Source organism: Cannabis sativa, chromosome 2, assembly GCF_029168945.1.
Source record: "Cannabis sativa cultivar Pink pepper isolate KNU-18-1 chromosome 2, ASM2916894v1, whole genome shotgun sequence".
NCBI classification, from domain to species: Eukaryota; Viridiplantae; Streptophyta; class Magnoliopsida; order Rosales; family Cannabaceae; genus Cannabis; species Cannabis sativa.
Window position 1 is genome coordinate 23,816,849 of NC_083602.1, and position 7,599 is coordinate 23,824,447.

Genomic DNA, 7,599 nt, shown 5'->3' on the forward strand with positions numbered 1-7,599 from the left:
CCTTTCTATGATTGAGGTATTGCTTGCTGTGTGTGGGCACTACTCTAATCACTAAGGGGTTTCAAAATTATCAAGGAAGAAGAGAGAGAGAGGGTGGCGGCCAAGGTAGAGAGAGAGGTTCAGGTTTTTCTGAATGAAAAGTGCAATTTTCCTGAAGCCTTCACTACCTATTTATAGCATTCCACTAGGGTTAGGTTTGAATTATTTGGCATTAAAATAATGAAAATATTAGAGGTAAAACTCCTATAAAATTGGCCGGCCATGGCTTATTGGGTTTGGGCCTCACTTTTAGCAATTTTACAGTTTTATCACTTTTGTATCTGATTTTCTCAAAAACGCCAATTTTCTAATTCAACCATTTAAATGCCAATTCTAACTATTTAATAACTATAAATAATTATTAAATAATATTGTTATTTATCATATTTATTAATTGAACCATACAAAGTATCATAATTAACAAATATGCCCCTAACAACTCTTTCTTTACAATTTCGCCCTTACTTAGTGAAAATTTCACAAATAGACATAGTCTAATTTGAGAATTATAATTGATTAATCAAAACCAATTACATGAGTCTTACAAACAATATTATCTCAACTAGTGCGGGGACCATGGGTCTATATAACCGAGCTTCTAATAAGTAGATCAAGAATTTAGCTCTAAAATTCACTAACTTATTAATTCTTCGTTGAATCCACGCATAGAACTTAGAATTGCACTCTCAGTATATAGAATGCTCTATATGCTCCACCATATAGACGCATCATTAGTTTTCTATTGTTTTAATCCTAATTTGATCAATGATCCTCTATATGAATGATCTACACTGTAAAGGGATTAGATTACCGTAACACCCTACTATGTCTTTTATCCTTAAAACACTTGACCCCGTATAAATGATATTTCAGCTTATGTGAAATGAGTACTCTACCATTTATGTTCGTTTGGTCAAGCTCGAAGGAGATCATCCTTTGCTTACTATTCGCCAGATAGAAGCTATAAATTCCATGTTTATGTTAGCGCTCCCACTCAATTGCACTACCGTGTTCCCAAATGTACGTATCACCCTAACCTAAAAGTAGGCTTAACTAACAAATCAAAGAACACGAATAGCCTTTCAAGATTGAGCCTAATCATAACAGGATTAAGAACATTTGATCTAGGATCAGCTTGGCGATATTGACTTGAATTGATTTTACGGTAAGTTTTATTAAATCTAAGTCAAAGTTCAATATGTCCCTTCTGATGCATACTCCATCCATCCAACCTGAGCTTTACTTTAACTAATGTTCTGGAAAGAACATAGCATTTCTCCAAATGCAAGTAAACTCTTGTTGTAGATTATCATACCAGTAAAACCCTGTGTCTGATAAATCTAGGAAACTTTATTCACATAGTCATATTTATTTTCCAATGTGATGACAGCACAATAAATAGGATCAAGTATGTGAAAAGGGTTTAAGATGAATTTATAAATCAAATAGACAAGCAATTGATAAAGTGAACCAAAACATACACAAATGAATGAAAAATACTTCTGTTTCTTTATTGATGTTGAATAAAATAGATTACATTGAAATGGAGTTTTATTTAGGGCATAAAACCCAACAAACTCCCACTTGCACTAATATAAAACAAAGTCAACGACAAAAACTTTTTTTCATACCCAGTTTTTGCTCCAGCAAAATTGAATCAAAAATTTAGCAAAAACTTTAGACCCCCTAATCACATCCCAAACTCCAAATTGTGCTCCAAAAATACCTGAAACACCAAACTAAGTCTAAAATCCACACAAAAATAAAAATAAAAACTAGAAATTGACAACAGAAATTGAACATAATTATTTTTTTTTTTCAAAGGAAACAACTAGAGTTATAAGAGTAAAAACAAAGTTGAGAAACTTGGGTTGCCTCCCAAAAAATGCTTGATTTAAAGTCACTAGCTTGACTTTTGGAGAGGTGCTCATCAAAGAGCGGCTTCCGCCCATAGAGAGTGGCATATGCCCTCACATATGGGTCTTTCTTTTGGACGCCCTCAAGCTTGGAGAGATGTGAAATTTGCGAGCTCCAATGTTCAACTTGACTCTTCTTAAATGATTCAGCATAATGAAAGCCGAGGAATGACACTAATGGAGGTGGATTGGGTGGCAAATATGGATCTTCATATGTGTACTTATCCATGACCATTTACCCAATTACTTATTGTATGCGCGATGGTGGTTGAATTAGCGTTTTTCAATGCTTTGCTCAAATAATTTCTCAACACCTTGGGTAGAGATAGAATTCAACAAATTTGAATTTATTATTTTCTCTCCCTTTTCTTCATCATTTTGGATTGAAGTAGGCTCCATTTGATGCTCAAAGGTTTCCTCACACTTCTCAAAATCTTCATTGTTTTTCCAAGTGATTTCTTCATCATCTAGTCACACATTTTGCATATCACTTGGAAATACACCTTGGGAATTATTATGCAACTCCCAAGATAACTCCTCAACTTTCTTCTCTAGATTCTTTCAGGATGTGGCATTGCTATAAATGAAGTCATCATTTTTAGCCATATATTCATTCACCTTCTCCATGTATGCATTCACCTTCTCCATGAATGCACTCATCATTGATATTCCATCTTCTAATAAATCATCTTCCCATGGTCCTTGAGTGTCACTATCAAAAGTTTGCTCCATATGGCTAGAGGTGTTCTCCCAAACTTGGTTGGTTGATGAAGAATTCCAACAACACTCATCATACTCCACAATGTCCTCTAACATCCAATAGGCTTCATCGATAGATAGTGGGTAGAAATTGGTGGTACCATCTCCTCTTTCTACCCATTCTCTTGTGCTTGGATGCAACCCATTTAGGAAGACTTCAAGTACACACTCTCTAGACAAACAATGGTTAAGAAACCACATTAACAAATCCTTATATCTCCACAATGCTCTATGTAAAGGCTCCGAGTCATGTTGAATGAAATTAGTAAGTACTTGTTGATGAGACATCTTAAGTACCTTGCAAGAAAAACTCAAACAAAACAAGCAAACGTAAAAGAAAACAAGAAAAGTAAAAGACCAAATTGAAAACCAATTGATTTTAACCTGAAAAAAAATCTCTAAATCAATCCCCGGCAACAGCGCCAAAAACTTGTTGTGCTAAAATTAGATATACGCAAGTGCACGTAGTCATAAACAAGTAATACAATGATAAGTAAAAAAGTATCGTCTCCACAAGAATTGATTAGAAATTAATTATGAAAAAATCAATACTAAACAATTTAGGTAAAACAAACAAGAAGTGACAATTTAAACTAAGCTAAAAACTAAACAAGAAAGTAACTAAAATGAGAAAGGAAAATGAGCAAAGTGATGAGCTAGAACAATCAATCCACTTAGAATGCAAATTCAATGTAAATGTCATAGAGGAATGCATTAATAATAAAATTTTGTCAACCGGAAATATAAATGAACATATGATTTTTCCAAACCTATATGTTATGGGCTCTCAAGATTAAATTAACATATTTTTATGCAAATTTAGACCTAGAGAGCACAAATTAAGCACCAATTTCCCATGGGTCATACAAGGTAAATAGCATATTCTTATACCATCTACAAATCACACTTTCCCAAGGTGATAATCTTACATCATTCAAGTATTTCCACTAATCTTATTTTTTCCAAAATCAAGATTAGCTAACAACCTACAATCGGTGATCAAGCAAAAGTAGGTAGACAAACATTAGGCATCCTTGAATGAACAAAACTTTCTTACCAAAAACATTCATAAAACATCAACAAAATTCACAATCCAAAGGTTCATTAAAAGTTCTAACTAAAATAAATTAGTTCATGCTCAAAAACACAAAAATACTCAAAATTCTATCATCTATTACAAAGTTTAGAAATACAAAATAAAATACAAGAATAGTAAAAGATAAAGAGAACAAACTATTAGCATAATCTCAATGTCTTTCATTTCTTGTACTTCTCCTCTATTTCTTCCTTTTCTTCTTCTTCATCCTCTTGAGTTTCTTTGAATAATGGCAACCAAGAAATGTGTTCCTTTTTTTGTGGTATAATGGAGGCTGCCCTCTTCCAAAGAAAATCTTAGGTTTTGTATCCTTATCCCAACATAAACCCTACACATGTCATAAATCTAGCATCTCCAAGTATTTGCTCCAACAACCACTCCTAGAACACCACTTTAGCTATTTTTTGCCACATCAATTAATGAATTGCCACGTCATCTTTTTCTACATTAGTTTTAACAATCAGCTCTGCTACTTTTGCTGCAGCAAAGTTCCTACAAAACTTCAGCAAAACATTGCACTTTCTCTATTAAGCCCTTTTCTTTACCAAAACCCAAATAAAACTTAATAATTCTCACTAGCAACTCTAAATTACCCAAAATTACATAAAAATACAAAATAACATATATTCTCACAAAAGAGGAGGAAAAGAACTAAATATAAGTAAAATACATACACAAATTAAGCTAAAAAAATTATGACAAATAAGTCTTTATTCAAGAGTTATGAATGCTTGTTGTGATTCATACATTACCAACACTTGTACGGTAGCAGTACAAAGTTCATTGGTAAAGTGTATGATGTCTGAAGAGTACATCACGGTGTTACAAGCATTAGTACGGAAAGGTACAAGGTGTATGTGGTACAACACTTAACAGTACTCAAGGTGCGGTTCATACCCTACCTACACTATTACGATGGTATACTGAGTGCATGTGGGACATGGTACATGGTCGTATCCTAGTTAGAACATTCTTACTCATCTGTTAAGCCTTGTAATATAGGTGTATGGGCACCTAGATACAAGTCGATATTATATGATATGTTATATGCTTTTCTTACTGAGTCTGTCGACACACAGTTCTGCTTCCATGTGTAGGTAAAGGAAAGGCGAAAGCTGAACAAGAGTGAGTTTAAGCTGGGATGAGGTTGTACATGTCATGGCGGCGGGACCGGGAGTTTTTAGTCTCGGGATATCTGGGGTTATTATTTTCTAGTCGCTGTGCGACCTGGTTATGTATTTTGTGTATTTTGTATAAAAGTTTAAAATCAAACTTCTAAAATGATAATAAACACATATAAAATTTAGGGAACCTTACATTGGTTGCAGCGGAATAATATGTCTCCTTCCACTCAAATCTCTAACCCTTGTATCCTTTTTGTCGCAGAGTATCACCAAGATCTGAGTCCGAATGTCCTTCTCTTCAATTTGGATTCTTCACGATCTTCCAGACTATGATTGAGGTACCACTTGATGTGTGTGGGCACTACTCTATCACTCAAGGTATTCAAAAATTAGAAGAAGAAAAGAGAGAGAGAGAGGGGGTCGGCTATAGAAGGATAGTCAGTGGCTTAAGTTTTTGAAGGCAATCTCTTGAATCACTTGAAACTCTTATTTTGGTGTGAGTAATCACTATCTATTTATAGGTAACCACTAGGCTTAGGTTAGTAATTATTTGGCAATAAAATAATGAAAATATTAATTGGAAAAAGCCTCTCCAAGTGGTCGGCCATGGTGTTAATGGGCCCCACTTGGAATTTTGCAATTTTAACAATTTTTATTTCTATTTTTTTCAAAAACGCCAATTTTCCAATTCTAACTATTTAAATGCCAAAACTAATTATTTAATAACTAAAACAAATTATTAAATAATACTGTCATTTAACATAATTATTAATTAGACATATAGAGTCTCTTAATTAATAAATAAAACCTAGAATCTCTTTTCTTCACAATTTTACCCTTTCTTAGTGAAAATTCATAAACTAGACATAGTCTAATTCTAGAATTATAATTGATTAACAAAAATCAATTATTTGAGTCTTACAAGCAGTATGGTCTCAACTAGAATGGGGACCATGAACCTATATTACTGAGCTTCCAATAAGCTGAACCGAATTTACCAAGTAAATTCCCTAACTTATTAATTCCTTGTTGAATCCACTTTTAGAACTTGGAGTTGCACTCTCAGTTATATAGAACGCTCTATATGTTCCACCATATAGATACGCTATCACATTTAACCATCGTTATAATCTTAATTTGATCAAAGATCCTCTATATAGATGAGTTACACCGTGTAGGGATAAATTTACCGTTTCACCCCTCAATGTATTTTGCTCCTTAAAACACTTAGCTACCTGTAAATGATGTTTTAGTGAACTAAAATATAATCACTGAAACAAGAGCTCTACCATTTACTTCTATTTAACTAAGCTCGAAGGAAATCATCACTTGACTTCTAAACGCCTATAGAAGCTATAGATTCCATATTTATGTTTAGCGCTCCCACTCAATCATACTATCATGTTCCCAAAATGTACGTATCACCCTGACCCAAAAGTAGGCTTAACTAACAAATCAAAGAACATGAATAGCACTCCTGAGATTGAGCCTAAGCATATCAGGATTTAGATCTTTCGATCTAAGATCAACTAGTGATATTGACTTGGAAAGATACAATGGTAAGTATTATAATATCTTAACAAAGATCAATATCGGTCCAGTCCAATGTATACTCCATACATTCGAAACTAGTATACTTTGCCAATGTTCTGGAAAGAACATAACACTTATGCAAAGTGTAAGTATACTTCATCGCTGATTATCACATCAGTGTAAATCCAAAACAATGATGAAACAAGGACTTAGTCTTTTGAATCATATAATCACAATCACATTCCACTGTGTTGACATCACTGTAATTGTGAATGAATATGTTCTGGACTTAACAGATTTTGTGCATATATTAAACCATAAGCATGAAAACTACATGTTAACATAAATCACTTCTAATTCTGTTATTGATAACAAATCGGATTATATTGTAATGAGTTTTATTTAGGGCATAAAATCTCAACAAACTCCCACTTGCACTAACATAAAACAAGTTGTGCATTCCAATCAATCTGCTGTCTTGATCTTCAGATCAAGTGTAGTATATTTGACTCAACCCAAATTTCTGGAACCAAGTTCATAAAACATTATGCAACATCCTTTACTATATGCTTTACTCATCAAGGGATACGAAAATACTTACTGCTTATTAAGTACATCTGAATCAACAGAAGACATATCTCTCATTCTTTAAAGATTGAAACTGAGATAATATAGTGTAGAATTTTCTTAAGTTGAATAACTTTCTGGTAATTTCGAATTTACAAAGTTATATCTTTTCACTGATGGAGCTTGAATTATTATAGATGAGTTTTTACACTCTTCTAGAATAACTCCTCCACCCGCAGAGTAACCACCATCTCGAATTCTTAATGAGTTGGTGTAGATACAAGGATCACTAATATAAAGTTCCTTAATATCTAACATATAGGTCACTTTCATAAATCTTTCTTGGTTGTCCCCTAATGTTCCTTATTTGATTACATCTCAGATGGCTCCCACTCAACAGTAGGTGTCTGGTTAAATTATACATTTAACTTCTTACTATTGTTTTAAGGGATACCTAGTTGTGACATATTATCTTAGTCTGAAACTTCTAGATTAAGTCATCAACATACCAATCAAATAGATATACCATAAAATTTTATGAGGATTAGAAATCTTTTCTCAAGTC